The following is a 20,732-nucleotide window of genomic DNA, read 5'->3' on the forward strand; positions in this document are numbered from 1 at the left end:
CCGAGAAAGCCTTTTTGAGCTGATGGATTTAAACAAATTTCAACATTTAGGAAAAAAGCATTAATCTATTTCAGTTAGAGTTAATTCAATTACTCTAGCATAAAGATCCTAATTCACTTTGTCTAAAGGAAGTTAGTTGGCAAATTTTTATTGTGTGAGCAATGAGGTTATGGAACTCTCTACCACATGAACTTGAAATACTTAATTTTCTAAAAAAAATTCAAGGAGGGCATGTGTGTGCCTTTCTTGAATAATATAAAATTGCAGGTTATCCGTACTAGATTTTGTTATGGGACGTTGATCCAGGGACCTAGTCTGATTGCCATATGTGGAGTCGGGAAGGAATTTTTCCCCTAATATGGAGCAATCAGCATCTGCCTCATGGGTTTTTTGCCTTCCTCTGGATCAACACATTAGCTTTAAGGTTGAACTTGATGGACTTGTGTCTTTCAACCTTAAAACTATGAAACTGTCCCTGTATTGAGGTTCAAGGGTGAAGCCCAGGGTTAATTTGGAACCATCAGAAATGGTGTGTTTTGCGCCAAGTCTGTCCAAGGAAGCCTGTTTGAGCCAACGGCCTTAGACAGAACCCATCATTTGGTAATAAAAAAGCTGTAGTTAGAGTTATAGCCTCAAGCTCGCTCCTCTGGCCAGCAGCTACTCTGTAGATGCAACCCTGAGCATGTAGTAAGTCTCCATTCCAGTACAGGGGTGTAATGGTAAAAGTCAGGGTTCCTTTTGACCTGCTTATGCCAAGTCTGTCCGAGGAAGCCTTTTTGAGCTGATGGCTCTACACAGATCCTAATGTTTAGGAAAAAAGCTTTTGTTTATTTCAGTTAGATTAAAAGTAAAGCCAACAAAAGAGAATTTAACTTTCCCACAAAAATCAATTATTAATATAGCATTTACCTGCCCAGATCTCAGAACTAATGCACTATTAGGATGTAGCAATCCCATATAATTTTGTGTGCAGTTTTAATACTATGTAATCACCCCCCTCCATTAATTGGTAATATGTGAGTGGTTGTCGCATCAGTATTTTGCACCTGTGTTGCTGTCATCGTTATTATATGGTATGATTAGTACTGAGACCTAGGCAGGTAAACACTGTTGCCCTTTTTTTGCTGTGATAATTCTTGAATTTTGGTGGGAATTTAAATTTGTCTTTGCTTTTAATGTTAGTGTAGGGACTCGCAAGTATGAGGACCCTTGACGCGGGTTGCGAGCTTGTGTATTTTGGCCAAAATATTTACTAATACCTCATATATATCATATATAATTTTTGCACGTTATTTTTATTCAGCGTGCAGCCAGACCCATCAATGTTGGCCTTGTAAACTAGGGTGTCTGTCTTCATGGGGTGCACTTAAAAAGTGCTCGGCAGCCCACCTAATCTAATAGTTTCGGCTTCACTAATAGGCTGTAAGCCAGACATTGTGCACTACCTGTGTGTGACCAGTGCCCTATACAAGGCTTATTTGTGTGCAGTTTTAATACTGAGCAATCACCCCCTCCATGAATTGGTAGGTTGTGAGTGGTTGTCTCATCAATATTTTGCACCTGTGTTGCTGACTTCTTCATTATATGGGTTTGCTGCATCCTTGTAATTATTGTTGCTGTATTTGCTGTGTTAATTCTTGAATTTTGGTGGGAACTTTAATTCCTTGTTTTTGTGACTTTGCTTTTAATGTTAGTGTAGGGACTCGCAAGTATGAGGACCCTTGAGCAGGTTGCGAGCTTGTATATTTTGGCCAAAATATCGACCAATACCTCATATATATCATATATATTTTTTACATGCTATTTTTATTCAGGGTGCAGCCAAGCCCATTTACAGGTGCATCTCACAAAATTAGAATATCACCAGAAAAGTTAATTTATTTCATTTCTTCAGTACAAAAAGTGAAACTCTTATATTATGTAGAGCCATTACAAACAGAGTGATCTATTTCAAGTGTTTATTTCTGTTAATGTTGATGATTATGGCTTACAGCCAATGAAAACTCAAAAGTCATTATTTCAATTAATTAGAATACCTTATAACAACAGCTTGAAAAATGTTTTTAAAATCCAAAATGTTATCCTACTGAAAAGTATGTTCAATAAATGCCCTCAATACTTGGTCGGGGATCCTTTTACATCAATTACTGCATCAATGCGGCAATGTGGCATGGAGGGATCAGCCTGTGGCACTGCTGAGGGGTTATGGAAGCCCAGGTGGCTTTGATAGAAGCCTTCAGCTCGTCTACATTGTTGGGTCTGGTGTCTCTCATTTTCCTCTTGACAATACCCCATAGATTCTTTATGGGGTTAAGGTCAGGCCAGTTTGCTGCCAATCAAGCACAGTGATACTGTTGTGTTTAAACCAGGTATTAGTACTTTTGTCAGTGTGGACAGGGGCCAAGTCCTGCTGGAAAATGAAATTTCCATCTCCAAAAAGCTTGGCGTAGCTAAGGTTTTGGTTCAGGGGGCCGAAACTTCTGAGTGGGCCTCTAACCAGGTAACCCTGATTACAACTATAGCGGCGCACCCAGATAGTGGATGTAGGAAAACCTCAGCAGATGACCGCGCTGTTACTAAAAATAATCTCTATACAAAGACCAGCACTGATATTACCGCCATATGGTGACATATATTGATTGATGCCAGTCCTGCAGAACATATAAGAGATCACAGCTCAGTTTTATATAGTACCTTACAGCTGTCGTTCTTTCTGATTAAATTGTTCACTTTTCCCGTGTTTTCCATCTGGCCCAGACCGACACGACAACTTCTCCAGCCAGGGCTCAGAGTCTCAGGTCTGCAGAGATCACAACAAAGACACATTTGACTCCTTACATTTCAGGCACTGACCAGATCTATCCCCAACCTGCACAAACTTCTCGTCCTGCTGATACCCCAATACTGAGCCTCTGCTGCAAAATGTGTCCCTATTACTGCACCTACTGTGTGCCCTCTAGATGGTAAAACAAACCTCTAAAATAAAGTAATGCCGTGTGCAAGTGTCCTAGAAAACAGTGCCCACATTGTGCCCCCTAGAAAGTAATAGTGCCCCTTCGACAGTCACGATAACCTGAGTTCCCCTATAACAATAAGTGCCCACCTAAGATTTAATAATGTCCTGAGTCTCCCCCCATGTAGAGCTCCGCTCTAACCAGTATGATGTTCTCCTATTCACGATATAATTCCCCCTCACTGTATAGTACCCCCACAAAGTATACTGACCCCTTAGTAGCCCCCAAGCTGATGGCTCCAACACTGTATGATGGCCTCCACACTATACAAAGACCCCACATTATCTCCCACACTGTATGATGGCCCCCACACTGTTCAAAGAACCCACATTATCTCCCACACTGTATAAATAGCCTACATATAGTATAATGCACCAGATAATCCTCAATATAGTATAATGCACTCCCCATAGTCCTTCGTATAGTATAATGCGCCCCCATAGGCAGAGTCTGTAGTAAAATGCTCCCCCATTGACAGAGTCTGTAGTATAATGCTCCCCCCCATAGTCAAAATCTGTAGTATAATGCTCCCCCCCTTCTCATAGGCAGAGTCTGTAGTATAATGCCCCCCCTTCCTCATAGGCAGAATCTGTAGTATAATGCCCCCCCATCTCATAGGCAGAGTCTGTAGTATAATGTGCCCCCCCTCCTCATAGGCAGAGTCTGTAGTATAATGCCCCCCCATCTCATAGGCAGAGTCTGTAGTAAAATGCACCCCCCATAGGCAGAGTCTGTAGATTAATGCTCCCCCTCTTATAGGCAGAGTCTGTAGTACAATGTCCCCCCCCATAGGCAGAGTCTGTAGTATACTGCTCTCCCCTGCTCATAAACAGAGTCTGTAGTATAATGCCCCCCATAGGCAGAGTCTGTAGTATAATGCCCCCCCGTAGACAGAGTTTTTAGTATAATGCTCCCCCCTCCCCATAGACAGTCTGTAGTATAATGCCCCCCCTCCCCATAGGCAGAGTCTTTAGTATAATGCCCCCCCCTCTCTGTGGGCAGAGTCTTTAGGATAATGCTCCCCCATAGGCAGAGTCTGTAGTATAATGCACCTCCCCCTTCCCATAGGCAGAGTCTGTAATATAATGCCGCCCCCCTCCCGGCAAAAAATAAATAAACAGTACTCATCTCTCCTCCTGGTTCCCTCACTGCTCAGAGCACCCAGCCCGCACACATCTTCAGCACAGCGGGCCGGGCACCAAGTGATGATGTCAGAGACGTCAGTCACAGAAGGGACTAATGGGAGAGAGATCCGCGCTCCCTCTCATCAGTAAACTTGCGGCGGTGACGGGCGGTGGGGCCCGATGCTGGCACCAGGGGCATGCCAGATACAGTTACACTGGCGTAGCCCTGGATGGGCCCCCTAAGAGCGAGGGGCCCGGGGCCACCGCCCCCTTTGCCCCCCTGGTAGCTATGATACTGTGGCGGAGGGAAGCATGAAGTGCTCTAAAATTTCCTGGTAGACGGCTGCGCTGACTTTAGTGTTGAAAAAACACAGTGGATCTACACCAGCAGATGACACGGCTCCCCAAACCATCACTGATTGTGGAAACTTCACACTAGACCTCAAGCAGCTTGGATTGTGGCCTCTCCACTCTTCTTCCAGACTCTGGGACCTTGATTTCAAATGAAAATTGGAACTCTGGGACCTTGTGGAGTGTGTCAATGACTGCCTTCTGGACATCTGTCAAGTCAGCAGTCTTCACCATGATTGTGGAGCCTACTGAAACAGACTAAGGGGCCTTTTTAAATGCTTAGGAAGTCTTTGCAGGTGTTTTTTGTTAATTATTTTAATTTACTGAGTTAATGACTTTTGTGTTTTCATTGGCTGTAAGCCATAATCATCAACATTAACAGAAATAAACACTAGAAATAGATTACTGTGTTTGTAATGACTCTATATAATATATGAGGTTCACTTTTTGCATTGAAGAACTGAAATAAATTAACTTTTTGATGATATTCTAATTTTGTGAGATGCACCTATATGTTATGGCCTTGTAAATTAGAGTGTCTATCTTCATGGGGTGCACTTAAATAGTGCTGGGCAGCCCGTGTTCTGGCCTCATCTGCGAATTTAGCTATCCAGGGAATCTAGTCACTTTATGTGTATATCAGTTCTGACATTATGTTGCTTGCATTTGAATCCTGTCTATTTTTTATTGTTTGATAACTGCACTGTCTGCTAGTGATTTAATGTATTTGCTCTAGTTTCAATTTGCAATGCATTATGGGAAAGTTCCAAGAGCATTGTGAGACAGTTCTTGTTGCATTGTGGTCCTGTTCTTGTCACAGTTTGGGCAGCGACCATTATTTCCTCTTCTCTTCTGATCGAGAAGTTCCCTTATCACTCATCTTGTAAAGTGGCACAGAGCGGTAGTCGTGACTGAACGTCTGTCTGATTTCGCTCTGGCACTTTACAGACAATGGGTGTCCCAGTCCCAGTGTGCTCTAGGGTGTGGGGTGCAGCACACTCTCTTGAAGGCCGCAGGCCTCCACTGCCTTCAGGCTTCTGTCCTCAGAAGCCACCGCACACAATTTAGGGGACACAAAGTTCTTTGTAACAGTCAAACATATACTTGACAGTTCAAGTTCATCAGGTGGGTACAGATGGGATAAGGCACAGCAATTCACATTATCCTCCTTCTTAGCATAACTCCTCTTCAGCCCTGTTGCTAGCTCATCCTGTATTTCTCGTCCACCTCTACAGTGCACCCGGGACTGGCCTTCAACTTCCATCTATGCAGGTCCCTGTCCATCTTCCTTTGTACTTCAGAGCACACAAAGTGTCCGGCAGCTCCTATGCCAGACCTTAGGCTCTGGACCTGACTGGAGCGACTGCTCTGGATCCCAGTAATGCCTCCCACTGCCTGGAACAAGTGACACATGCTGCCCCTAGCAGCCCACCGCACCTGAACTTGACCTTCACTATGCACTTCACTAACTCTCACTGAACTCACACTATTCTGACTCCATGACTAAGCTGCAAGCATAGGGCGCTGTGAGACACCGTTTCTAGGCTGTCTCTTTACCGTACTCACACATAGTGATGTCTTCAGATAGTTTAACTCGACTGCAAGAAGCACATTGTTGAAGATTCAGAAGAAGATTTATTTTCTAGCAGAATACTCGATGATGTGCAAATGTACAGCAGGTAAAAAGACTTTTTTAGAAACGGGCTGGAAGCACATAAGCTTCTAACATGGCTGAAGATGGTGAATGAGGAAGAAGAATGGAGAAGAAGGGAGGGGTTACTGATGTGTCACCCTGGCCTGGATGCCACAAAATGTAATAAAGCTGTGTCTGAGAGCAAGGGGGAGGTTCTCTAGTCAGGGGAACATTAGCATGCAGTACCTCCTGTCTCAGGCCAGTAGGGGGAGCAGGCTGCCCCTATAAAAGTTGGTGCTGGGGGCAGGGTTAGAAAGAACTGGATGGCCTGTCTCAGCACTGAGACGTGTCCCAGAGTGGAGCAGGGACAGAAAGTTGATTGCACCTAAGAGGAAGTGTGGCAGTAGGAGAGCCACCAGCCAGAGACGAGAGGCGAAGAGAGCCTGTCTTGGCAAATCAGAGACTGACCTTACCAGACTTTGGTGTCTGAGGCTGGAAGGATTCCACATCCCCCAGCAGAGAACCAGTCCGCAAGGAACTGTATATTCCTTGGCCTAAGAAGCCTGGAGGCCCTGCCACAACCGAAGGGACCAGTAAAGCCGTACAAGGCTGGGAGCAGAAAGGAACCCACGTCGCAGGCCATACAGGCGAGAATACACGGAAAGCTCGGAAACGTGGGCTGTTACCCTATCAGGAGGAGATAGCCAGAAGGAGCGCAGAAAGCACGGTAGGCCTACACCCTCACCCTGACCAGGGCCAATTTCCCCGTTGCTCTCAGACATCCAGGTCCCCCTCCTAGCTGGGACTGCTTATGGGTCAATTTACCTGTTCTAGTAAAGACCCTGGACTGCAACCTGTTGTCTGTGTGCTCCTTGCTTCTCCAGCACTATCAGCACTGGGACCCTCACTACCATCACTCCCACCATCCATTATACTGCCCTGGGGACGCACTCTTCCCGTGGGGAGTCACACTACCCTAGCTGCACACCTCATCAGCCCCAGCGGTCTGCATGCAGCGGCGGTTCCTAATAACCGCAATCCACGGGTGGCGTAGTCGGACATTATCAGCAGAACGTAGCAGACTACCATTGGCCTGACCACCCTGAGCCATGGAACCGGGTCGCCACTACTACTCCCATCGTCCCCCCTATTGCCCGGATCCGAGTGCCCCAAAGCCCAGGGGGCGAGTCAGCTTTGGCGTAGTCGGCAGGATTTCGTGCCCGCAACCACCGGGTACTGCGTGCCTGAAAAAGACTTTTGTAACTTACCTGTGGCGAAGTTTCCCGCCGTCCGGTGTCGTTTCCCGCCATCCGGAGCCGATTCCCGCCATCAGACGCCATCTTGGACCGTTTCCTGCCGTCTTCTGCCGTCTTCCCGCCATCCGCAGCTGTTTCCCGCCATCGGACGCCATCTTCAGGACGCCGCGCGGGAAGAAGAGGGGCGTGGACGTCAAAACCGCCCGAGATCCGAAGCTCCGCCCCACGCACCGACGCTGCGCAAGGTCCTGGAAGGGAGAGAGAGCGACGCTGACGTCATCAGGACGCGACGCCAGGTCCTCGTCCATAGCAGCAGCAGCGGAGCCGCGGCCTACAGAAGAGGATCGTCGGAAGGTAGGCCACTCTTGACTAGGGGGGAGGAAGATGTCGGACACAGAGGCGCCCACTACCACCAACGCAGCTGCAGCAGCGGTGATGCCCTATTCCCTGCCCTACATCCCTGGAGCGGCCTGGCTGCCCAAATATTCAGGGGAGCCCCATGCCCTAACTGACTTCAAGGAAAGGCTATACAGTTTTTTCCAGGTTTACCCCCTGACAGAGGAACAGAAGGTCAGCATACTAACAGGGCAGTTAACTGGCGCAGCCCAAAGGGAGGTAAAATCATGGCCCACTGAGGAGAAAAGGACTGTGAAAGGTATTCTGTCCCGGCTGCGGGGTACCTTTGACACACGTACCTCCGCTGAAATTAAAATGAGGTTCTATGGATGTAAGCAGCGGGCACAGGACAGCATCAGAGACTATGCCCTAAATCTGCAGGAAGCCTTGAGGGCTATTCAACAAACTGACCCTGGCAGTGTGCAGGAAACGGATAAGCTGCTAACAGAACAATTCATAGAAGGTCTGCTGTCTAGCGCCCACAGGGCCCAACTGAGCCTCATGTTCTTTCAGAACCCCGACTTGACCTTTGCCCAATTTAAGGACAGGGCCATAAGGGTGCTCCGTGAATCTGCAACCAGTGGCGCTATAAACCCCCGGCGCCCTGCTCTCACCAACCACCAGGAGGCGGCGCCCTCCTCTATGGATCCCGTGGGGGCTGATACACAGGCCCTGAACCAAGCCCCGTCGAAAGACCTGCACCACCAAGTCCAGGAGCGTCGCGGCGTTGACCAGGACCGTCCAGGCGTTGCAAGTGGACCCATCAAGACCCATCGAGCTGGCTTCAAGTCCGGAGGATGTCCCGTGGCGTCGACAGAGGAGGATCCCGTCATTCCGAGGGAGGCCCACAGACCGCTACGCAGAGGATGGACATCCCATTTGCCGTCGATGCAATCAGCCCGGACACATTTCCAGGTACTGTAATTTAAACGGGTCCAACCTGGGGCAGAGGGCCAACCCCCAGACATAAGATCACCAGGCCCTTACAATTGGCGTAATAAGTACGTTGGGGGGCGCCCGGTTTTACCCGTGGTGCTGGACGGTATCCCCATGAGCGCCTTGCTGGATACTGGGTCACAAGTAACCACTATCCCTTATGTACTTTTTAAGCAGTATTGGACTGATGCTGATATCACACGGTATCCAGACAGTAACTTCAGCATCATCGCCAGTAATGGCTTACCCGTGCCGCAGATGGGGTTCAAGGAGATGACCATTAAAATTGGTAAAGTTGAACTACCGGCACAGGGAGTGATTATTGTGGACATTGACCGTCGTGAAAGTCACCCTAAAATAACTGTGGGTACTAACGTAATTGAAAATTGTCTTTCAGAGGTAATTGTGATCTTACAACAGGTGGCGGTGAATGCTAGTTCCAGCCAACAAAGAGTCCTCAACAAGGAAATAAAAGCCCTGATGAGACGGCAGCAGGTAGAACTGTCTGGTGGTGAGATCGGTAGCGTAAGAATGAGTGACCCATTCCCCATTTCCATGCCTCCCAAAAGTGAAATGATGATCTGGTGTCGGACTGCAATTGGGTTGAGAGGTAGAGACTACCAAGCCATGGTAGAACCCGTGTACTCAGACAGCAGGCCCACCATTTTGACAACCCGGGGGGTGGTTGATGTCCGTCATGGGAGGGTGCCCATCCGCATCCTCAACATTGGGGAGAGGGAAGTACACTTACCCAGGTACGCTACACTCGCCAAACTGTTTGTCGTCGAACACAAAGCTATCAGGGCCGTGGAACCCTTGCCTCCATCTCCACAGGCGGAGGGTAATGGCTCCCAGAAACAAAAGGAGGACTGGTGCCAGAAACTGCATGTGGGTGCTGACTCCACTCCCCTGCACCAAAAACAAGGAGTCTACCGGGTGGTACAGGAGTACGAGAGAGTCTTTAGTAAGCACCCGCTGGACTTCGGCAGAGTAAAGGGGATAGAACACCACATCCCCACAGGGAGCCACCCACCAATAAAAGAGAGACACAGGCCTGTACCCCCTGCAAACTACCAGAACGCAAAGGGCATGCTAAGAGAGATGAAAGAAGCTGGGGTCCTTAGAGACAGCTGTAGCCCCTGGGCAGCCCCCTTGGTTCTGGTCAAAAAGAAAGACGGCACCATGAGAATGTGCGTCGACTATAGACAAATCAACCGTATCACCCACAAAGACGCATATCCGATGCCTACAATAGAGGAGTCTTTAGCCGCACTAAAATCAGCTAACTTCTTTTCTACTTTGGACCTTACTAGCGGGTACTGGCAGGTTCCTGTGGCAGAGGCTGACAAGGAGAAGACCGCCTTCACCACCCCGATGGGACTGAGTGAGTTCAACTGTATGCCTTTCGGGCTCTGCAACGCACCAGGGACCTTCCAGCGGCTGATGGAATGCTGTCTAGGGCACCGAAACTTCGAGACGGTCCTCCTTTACCTGGACGACTTGATCGTCTATTCGAAAACCTACGAGGACCATCTAAAGCACCTGGCCGAGGTGTTCGAAGCCCTGGCAGGCTACGGCCTGAAGGTGAAACCATCGAAGTGTCACCTGCTGAAACCAAAGGTCCAGTACCTAGGGCACGTGGTAAGTGCGGAAGGAGTAGCCCCCGACGCTGACAAGGTCACGGCAATCAAGAGCTGGCCAAGCCCCTCAAACATCAAGGAGGTGAGACAGTTTCTCGGGTTGGTAGGCTACTACCGAAGGTTCATCCCCGGGTCCACTAAGATGGCAGCTCCTATGCAGGACCTCCTAATCGGACAGTCTAATCCAGAAGTCAAAAGCCACCCTTCAAGTGGGATAAACCGGAAGAGGAGTCCTTCCGCCAGTTGAAGATGGCCCTCACGGGGGATGAGATCCTGGCCTACCCTGATTATGGCCAGCCTTTTATTCTCCACACGGACGCCAGTAATGTGGGACTGGGAGCTGTACTGTCCCAAAACCAACAGGGCAGAGAACGGGTGATCGCATACGCCAGCCGGAAGCTGAGGCCCACCGAGAGGAACCCAGAGAATTACAGCTCCTTCAAGCTAGAATTCTTGGAGGTAGTGTGGGCCGTGACGGAACGCTTCAAGCATTACCTGGCCTCCGCAAAGTTCACCGTGTACACGGACAACAACCCGTTGACACACCTGGACAATGCAAGACTGGGTGCCCTAGAACAGCGGTGGATGGCCCGTCTCTCCAACTATGACTTCGTGATCAAGTACCGGGCCGGCAAAACCAATGCCAATGCTGACGCCCTATCGAGGATGCCTCACTTACCTGAAGGTGACGAAGACCCAGAAGAGCTGGAGGAGGTAGAACTCCCCGCGTTTCACCGGTATGGAGCCGCTCAATACTCCCACCGTGTGAAGGAGGAGGATCTGACAACCGTGATGATAAATCCCCTACCTCACCACAGATGGGCCGAGACCCAAGATAGTGACCCTGCCATCCGCCTGGTGAAAGATCTGCTGACCCAGGAAGACGCCCGCATGGATCCGGATGCTCCAGAGGAAGCCAAGCAGCTGTGGAAGGAGAAGAGCAAGCTGTTCCTCTACGAAGGCAAGTTGTGCAGAAGGATTGTCAACCACCGGACGCATGAGCTGACCTGGCAAGTCGTGGTCCCAAGGCGAGATGCAGCTATGGTCCTGGGGGCTTACCATGACAGAGCGGGGCACTTCGGTTGGAAGAAACTGGAGTTCCTGCTAAGAGGAAGGTTCTTTTGGGTCGGCATGAGAGGAGCTGTAGAAAAGTGGTGCAGAGACTGTGGCCCTTGTCACCTGAGGAGGAAGGACCTCACCAGCCAGAAGACACCCTTGAGGCCCATCGTCACCACGCAGCCTCTTGAGCTGGTAGCTCTGGACCACGTCAAATTGGCTCCAAGCCGGTCTGGATACATCTATGCCCTGACAATCGTGGACCACTATTCCCGTTTTCTAGTGGTGGTCCCGGTAAAGGACTTGACAGCCCAAACAGCGGCCAGAGCCTTCCAGCAATATTTCTGCCGTCCACACGGGTATCCGGAACAGGTCCTGACAGACCAGGGTCCAGCGTTCGAGGCTGAAATCTTCCAGGAGTTCTGCAACCTCTATGGCTGTAAGAAGATTCGTATAATGCCTTACCACCCCCAAACTAACGGGATGTGTGAGAAGATGAACAATATAGTCATTGATCTCCTGAAGACGTTGCCCCTGGAGGAACGCAGCCTGTGGCCAGAAAAACTGCCAGACCTGATAGACTTATACAATGACATCCCGGTGAATGCTACCAACTGCACCCCGGCTTACCTGATGCGAGCTAGACCAGGTAAGCTGCCCGTAGACCTGGAGATGGGAGTCCTAATACCTGAGGACACCTCCCCGGATGCGGACTGGGATACGGAAAGGCAACTGCAGTACAAGAAGGTACAGTAGAGTGTGGAGAAGAGCCTGGCCCAGGTGAGAGAAAGGCAAGAAAAACTCTTCAACCAACACGCCCCTGCTGGTCCCCTAGAACCTGGTGAGCAAGTGCTGAAGCGGAAGAGAAGGCTACATAAGTTGGACGACCAGTGGGAAAGGAAACCCTACACCGTACTGCAGTCTGACCACGACAACCCAAAGGTGTGCGTAATCACCAAGGACGGAGGAGAAACCACTAGTGTCGTCTCCAGAGACCACCTCAAAAGATGCCCCGAGCAACTCCGTAGTGCAGAAGAGGATCAGAGTGACCTTGAACCCGCAGAGGACAAGGAAGAAATGATCAGCACCGTTCTCGGAGAGTTCCCTCAGTCCTGGACTCGCATAAATGATGCCATAGTGGTACCCGTCCTGCATTTCCTGCAACCGGCCCAGCAACAGCCAACACCAGAGCCGGAAGGTGAAGAGGAGCAAGCGGTTCCAGAGGCAGAAGAGCCTGTACCAGCAGCCCAGGAGAGTCAACCCTCTGCTGACAGTGAGCCTGCCATGCCTGCGGTAAGCCAAAGGACCCGCAGACAGCTGCCTGCCCTACCTGTACACCCAGCTGGTAGCTGTACCCCTAACGCTAGTGGGGAAAGCCAGGTTGGTCCACCACCAGACAGTGGGTTAAGGAGGTCAACCAGGAGCACAAAGGGGCTGATACCCGCTCGCTGGAGAATATAGAGTGTACTAAAATTGTAAATAACCTTGTTGCCAAATGTTGAAATGTTTGCCAAAGTTACCTGCATGTTTATTAATAGTGTGTTTCAGTTTCTTGCAGCTACCGTAAGGACTCAAAGGTTATGGACTTTTTATAACCGGGACCTTGTATGGACAGCATTCGGAGCCTAACCCAGGAATGAACTAAGACTGTAAAGGACTTGGGGTAGGACAGACCCCCACCTGGTTAAGGCTCCCCGTTGTATTGGTGATATGGACACCCGGTCACAGGCCACACTGTGACCTTAAGAACTCAATTTGTGCGTCGTCTGTCTATTAATGTTTTATGGTTATGCATATTGTCTTTGTTTATTGTTTAGTCCCGGAGTACTAAATTTCACTAGGGGGGAATGTGTCACCCTGGCCTGGATGCCACAAAATGTAATAAAGCTGTGTCTGAGAGCAAGGGGGAGGTTCTCTAGTCAGGGGAACATTAGCATGCAGTACCTCCTGTCTCAGGCCAGTAGGGGGAGCAGGCTGCCCCTATAAAAGCTGGTGCTGGGGGCAGGGTTAGAAAGAACTGGATGGCCTGTCTCAGCACTGAGACGTGTCCCAGAGTGGAGCAGGGACAGAAAGTTGATTGCACCTAAGAGGAAGTGTGGCAGTAGGAGAGCCACCAGCCAGAGACGAGAGGCGAAGAGAGCCTGTCTTGGCAAATCAGAGACTGACCTTACCAGACTTTGGTGTCTGAGGCTGGAAGGATTCCACATCCCCCAGCAGAGAACCAGTCCGCAAGGGACTGTATATTCCTTGGCCTAAGAAGCCTGGAGGCCCTGCCACAACCGAAGGGACCAGTAAAGCCGTACAAGGCTGGGAGCAGAAAGGAACCCACGTCGCAGGCCATACAGGCGAGAATACACTGAAAGCTCGGAAACGTGGGCTGTTACCCTATCAGGAGGAGATAGCCAGAAGGAGCGCAGAAAGCAAGGTAGGCCTACACCCTCACCCTGACCAGGGCCAATTTCCCCGTTGCTCTCAGACATCCAGGTCCCCCTCCTAGCCGGGACTGTTTATGGGTCAATTTACCTGTTCTAGTAAAGACCCTGGACTGCAACCTGTTGTCTGTGTGCTCCTTGCTTCTCCAGCACTATCAGCACTGGGACCCTCACTACCATCACTCCCACCATCCACTATACTGCCCTGGGGCCGCACTCTTCCCGTGGGGAGTCACACTACCCTAGCTGCACACCTCATCAGCCCCAGCGGTCTGCATGCAGCGGCGGTTCCTAATAACCGCAACTCCACGGGTGGCGTAGTCAGACATAAACATCAGCACATAACGGACTACCACTGGCCTGACCACCCTGAGCCACGGAACCGGGTTGCCACTACTACTCCCATCGTTCCCCTACTGCCCGGATCCGAGTGCCCCACGGCCCAGGGGGCGAGTCACTGACATCACAGCTACATCTGAGAGAGACAGGGAGAGACAAAGGACAAACTTATAAGAAAGGAAAACCTAACTGCATAGCAACAAAACAGCAACTTAATGATAGTGCAATATGGTCTGTAAGATTCCCAAATCATGGGACATGGCGCACACTATCAGGAAGTGCCCCTCTTTTTATTAACACTAGTGCCCATCCACTGCACTAGTTCTATCAATAACTATTTCCTATCTCATATACTAAACCTATTATCCTTATCCTATGTGTTATGCAATTCAAAAATTCTATAAACAAATTAGGAAATCCCAGAATTATAATAGAAACCCTAAAATACAAATGTTATTAAATCTCATTAAAAGCGGGACATATATCACCCTAAGTGAAAACAAATTAGTCACACCCCTAACGATAGACCCTTATTCAGACTGCTGGAAGAGGCACTTCTCAATCAGAGGCAGGCCACACCCATTGAGTACTATATACAGTGGGTACGGAAAGCATTCAGACCCCTTTACATTTTTCACTATTTGTTTCATTGCAGCCATTTGGTAAATTCTAAAAAGTTCATTTTTTTCTCATTAAAGTACACTGTGCACCCCATGTTGACTGAAAAAAACAGAAATGTAGAAATTTTTGCAAATTTATTAAAAAAGGAAAACTGAAATATCACATGGTCATAAGTATTCAGACCCTTTGCTCATATTTAAGTCACATAGTTACATAGTTACATAGTTTATAAGGGCAAAAAAAACAAGCGTCCATCCAGTTCAGCCTATTTCTTGTGCACTGCAGCTATTCCGCAGCCTTGATCCAGGGGAAGGCAACAAAAAACCATGCGGTATAGGCCAATTTACATCATTGAGGAAAAATTCACTTCCCGACTCCAATCTGGCAGTCAGATTAAATCCCTGGATTAATTAACTATCACTAAGCATAAGATGTAATTTTATTGTTCTCAAGAAAGGCGTCCAGGCCTCTCTTGAACTCATTAAGTGGGTTGGACATCACCACTTCCTCTCCCAGAGAATTCCAGAGTCTCACGGCTCTGACCGTAAAGAATCCCCTTCTATGCTGGTGCAGGAACCTCCTTTCCTCCAGACGCATAGTGTGCCCCCTCGTCTTTGTCACCATCCTTGGTATAAACAGGTCATGGGAGAGATCTCTGTACATCCCCCTGATGTATTTATACATGTTTATGAGGTCTCCCCTAAGCCTTCTCTTTTCCAACGTAAATAGGCCTAATTTGGACAACCTCTCTGGGTATTCTAGTCCCTCCATTCCCTTTATTACCTTAGTCGCCCTCCTTTGTACCCTCTCTAGCTCCAATATGTCTTTCCTGAGTACCGGAGCCCAGAACTGTGCACAATATTCTAAGTGCGGCCTTACCAGCGCTTTATACAGAGGAAGAACAATGTTCTCATCATATGCCCCTATTCCTCTTCTGATGCATGCCATGACTCTATTTGCCTTCGCAGCTGCTGCCTGACACTGGGCACTCCAATTTAATTTGCTGTTAACCAAGACGCCCAGGTCCTTCTCCATGTCAGATTTCCCCAACGGTTTCCCATTTAATATGTATGGGTGACTGCTGTTTTTCTTTCCCATGTGCATGACCTTACATTTATCGGCATTGAACCCCATTTGCCATTTTTTGGCCCAACTCCCCAATTTATCTAAATCCTCCTGTAGCTGTGCCCTATCCTCATCTGTATTAACTACGTTACAAAGTTTAGTATCATCTGCAAATATTGCTATTTTACTATGCAACCCTTCCACTAGATCATTAATAAATATATTAAATAATATAGGGCCCAAGACAGACCCTTGAGGCACCCCGCTAGTCGAGACGCAGTTATAAAAGGTATCCAATTTGTCCGCATTAATCAACTGCAGGGCATCTTGATTGGCAAATAGATTGATCACGTTGGGGTACCAAGTGTTCAGCAACTTTTCTTCTGTCTTGGCACAAGCCAAGGATCCGCTGTTCCTCAGGGATTCACATTCTACAGGACCCCTGGACCTGACAAAGAATAAAGCACTTTATCATATTAAACCTGACAGGGCACACCTGTGAAGTGAAGACCATTTCCGGTGACTACCTCTAGAAGCTCATCAAGAGAATACCAAGAGTGTGCAAAGCAGTCATCAAAGCAAAAGGTGGCTACTTTGAAGAACCTAGAATATAAGACATATTTTCAGTTGTTTCACACTTTTTTGTTAAGTATATAATTCCACATGTGTTAATTCATAGTTTTGATGCCTTCAGTGTGAATGTACAATTTTCATAGTCATGAAAATACAGAAAAATCTTTAAATGAGAAGGTGTGTCCAAACTTTTGGTCTGTACTGTATATATCCACCCATATACAGTATACATATATATACACACATATACAGTATACATATATACACACCCATATACAGTATACATATACACACATACACAGTATACATATATATACACCCATATACAGTATACATATATACACACATATACCAGTATACATATATATACACCCATATACAGTATATATATACACACATATACAGTATACATATATATACACACACATACAGCATACATATATATACACACTTATACAGTATACATATATACACACATATACCAGTATACATATATATACACCCATATACAGTATATATATATATACACACATATACAGTATACATATATATACACACACATACAGCATACATATATATACACACTTATACAGTATACATATATATACACACACATATACAGTATACATATACACACACATATACAGTATACATATACACACACATATACAGTATACATATATACACACACATATACAGTATACATATATATACACACACATACAGCATACATATATATACACACACATACAGCATACATATATATACACACATATACAGTATACATATATATACACACACATACAGCATACATATATATACACACATATACAGTATACATATATATACACACACATATACAGTATACATATATATACACACTTATACAGTATACATATATACACACATATACAGTATACATATATACACACACATATACAGTATACATATATACACCCATATACAGTATACATATATATACACACATACAGTATACATATATACACACATATACAGTATACATATATACAGCCATATACAGTATACATATATATATACATACAGTATGCATATACACTTATACAGTATACATATATATATATACATACATATAGAGTATCTATAATATAACGCTACAAGCGTCCCTCTGTCTGAAGCCTTTATAGTCTGCGCTAGTGCGACACGCCTGCACAGTCTGGCTCCAGACTGAAGAACGCATGGAGCCGTTACAGGTAAGAGGAGTGTATGGTGCTGGAGATCACGGTATGCGTATACACTGAACACATACCGCGATCTCTGGCGCCATACTTACATACTTACCTGACCGGGATGAGCGCTACAGCGGCGCCTCTGTTCGGTCCAGAGTCCGGGGGAAGAGGGAAGCGTTGAAATTGGCGCATGCGCATAGCGCTATCTGGTGCCATTTTACTGAAGATACATTTGCAATGTGTCTTCAGCAAAATGGAGCCGGACAGCGTGGTATGAGCACACGCGTACTTCGGCGCCGCACTCCTCCCCCGGCCTCCAGCAGAACGGGAAACAGCGCTGGAGCACAGGGAAGAAAGGTGAGTATAAGTGTTTATTTTCTTGTATGTGTGTGCAGCATGATAGGGATGAGGGGTGCCATACATACCAGGATTGGGGGGTGAGGGGTGCCATACATACCAGGATTGGGGGGTGAGAGGACCATACATACCAGGATTGGCGGGTGAGGGGACTATCCATACCAGGATTGGGGGGTGAGGGGTGCCATGCATACGAGAATTGGGGGTGAGGGGACCATGCATAACAGGATTGGGGATGAGGGGTGCCATGCATACCAGGATTGGGGGTGAGGGGTGCCATGCATATCAGGATAGGGATGAGGGGTGCCATGCATACCAGGAATGGGGATGAGGGGTACCATGCATACCAGGATTGGGGATGTGAGGGGGTACCATAGATACCAGGATAGGGATGAGGGGGTACCATGCATAACAGGATTGGGGATGAGGGGTGCCATGCATACCAGGATTGGGGGTGAGGGGTGCCATGTATACCAGAATTGGGGGAGGGGAACATGCATACCAGGATTGGGGATGAGTGGTGCCATGCATACCAGGATTGGGGGATGAGGGGACCATGCATTCCAGGATTGGGGGTGAGGGGTGCCATGCATACCAGGATTGGGAAATGAGGGGTGCCAAGTATACCAGAATTGGGGGTGAGGGGTGCCATGCATACAAGGATTGGGGGGTGAGGGGTGCCATGTATACCAGGATTGGGAGGTGAGGTGACCATGCATACCAGGATTGGGGAATGAGGTGTGCCATGTATACCAGGATTGGGGAATGAGGGGTGCCATGCATACCAGGATTCGGGGGTGAGGGGACCATGCATACCAGGATTGGGGGGTGAGGGGTGCCATGCATACCAGGATTGGGGGGTGAGGGGACCATACATACCATGATTGGGGGGTGAGGGGAGCCATGCATACCAGGATTGGGGAATGAGGGATGCCATGTATACCAGGATTGGGGGGTGAGGTGACCATGCATACCAGGATTGGGGAATGAGGTGTGCCATGTATACCAGGATTCGGGGGTGAGGGGACCATGCATACCAGGATTAGGGGGTGAGGGGACCATGCATACCAGGATTAGGGGGTAAGGGGACCATGCATACCAGGATTAGGGGGTAAGGGGACCATGCATACCAGGATTAGGGGGTGAGGGGTGCCATGCATACCAGGATTGGGGGGTGGAGGGACCATGCATACCACAATAGGATGGGGGCAGCACAAATACCAGGATGGGAGACCATATACCAATAAAAATGCTCGCCACCTGGGCGTAGAACGGGTTCAATAGCTAGTACATATATACACGCATATATACAGTAATACAGCATATACATACACATATATATACTGTATATCCCCCCACACACACACATATATACAGTAATACAGCATATACATACACATATATACTGTATATATACACACACACACACATATATACAGTAATACAGGATATACACACACATATATATATCTGGCGACAGGGCCCCGCTGCGTCCTCTGTGTCTCTGTACAGATATAAGTGTAACACGTACTGGATCCAGCACAGGTGACAGTCTGCCATAGAGCTGACGTGCAGTACACACACTGTGTTATGGGGGCGCTCACCTGTGCGGACCCCGCGCTCCGGCCGCTACTTCTCTGCTCATATAAGGTCTCTCTTTCTGCCATTAAATAATTCGGTTGTCATGGCAGTGGAGGCGGGGCGTTGGTAGGGGGCGTGTCTGGTATAGGGCAGATTGGGGCGGGGCTGTCATGCAGTGCTTGTCTCATCGCTGTAATTTCCTGCTGATGCCACCTGGTGGACAGCATTGGTCAGTACGCGCTGAGAATGCTCACATGGTGGGGGAGGGGCAGCTTATATATGTATATACACAGTCACAATGCAGTTAGGGTTATGTTCACACAGTGTTTTTTTAAACGTTTTTTTCCACATTATAAAACTCAGTGTTGTCAGGAAAAGCATTGCCTGTATTTTTGATGTATGCCTCATACAAAATACATTTTTGAAGATTTTTTTTAATCTTCCATCCTATACTCGGGCACTGGCTGTATATTGTTGAGGCCCCGGGACTTGCTTAGATCCGCTGGGTGGCATTGCCAGCTGCATTGCAGTAAATGGGTGACCTGAAATCCCACATTCATCCTGTGACCAGTTAGGGACTGTTTTTTCTTAAAGAAGGGGCTCGAGTTATTAATCCCAGACAATCCATTAATGGAGTTTCCAGTAGTATAATAATGATGATTTATCCTGGGGATGGGTTATCAATATCAGATCGGTGGGGCTCCGACACGCGGCACCAGCTCTAACCTTCAGCTGATTGCAGCGCTCAAGTGTAAATAGTGTGAAGATTGAACATCACCGCTCCATTCACTGTACTGTGGGTCCTGCAAGTCAGCTAATATTCATGTAATAGGAGCTGATCTGCAGCACCAGGGAGCGGCCACTACACAGTGACCAGAGCTGTGATGTTCAGCTCCTCAACAATGTTTACATCTGACCTCGACCGAAGCTGCAAACAGCTGAGTAGTGGAGGAGCCACGTGCCGGACCCCCACAAATCTGATATTAATGAGCTAACCAGGGTATAGGCCATCAATATGTTTGTCCTGGAAATTCCCTTTAAGGCCCACCTGCACATACTATGTATATAATATATATATATATGGCAAAGAGTGGGAAGGGGTTAATAAAAGGCTCATAAAACGGACAAACAACACAAATATTGGTTCTAT

The 20,732-nt window shown here is 47.8% G+C and overlaps 1 long non-coding RNA gene across 1 annotated transcript; it reads right to left on the minus strand.

The window, feature by feature from the left end:
- Positions 1–2,694: 2,694 nt before the first annotated feature.
- LOC141212596 (uncharacterized) lies at positions 2,695–19,693 on the minus strand. The gene is made up of 3 exons (XR_012282312.1): positions 19,606–19,693; positions 16,360–16,466; positions 2,695–2,800 (listed from the first exon to the last, which is right to left on the minus strand). It is a non-coding gene; the product is annotated as an uncharacterized lncRNA (long non-coding RNA).
- Positions 19,694–20,732: the final 1,039 nt, after the last annotated feature.

Source organism: Phyllobates terribilis, unplaced genomic scaffold (assembly GCF_046119375.1).
Source record: "Phyllobates terribilis strain yellow unplaced genomic scaffold, ASM4611937v1 Scaffold_180__1_contigs__length_3869351, whole genome shotgun sequence".
In the NCBI taxonomy this organism is placed as follows: Eukaryota; Metazoa; Chordata; class Amphibia; order Anura; family Dendrobatidae; genus Phyllobates; species Phyllobates terribilis.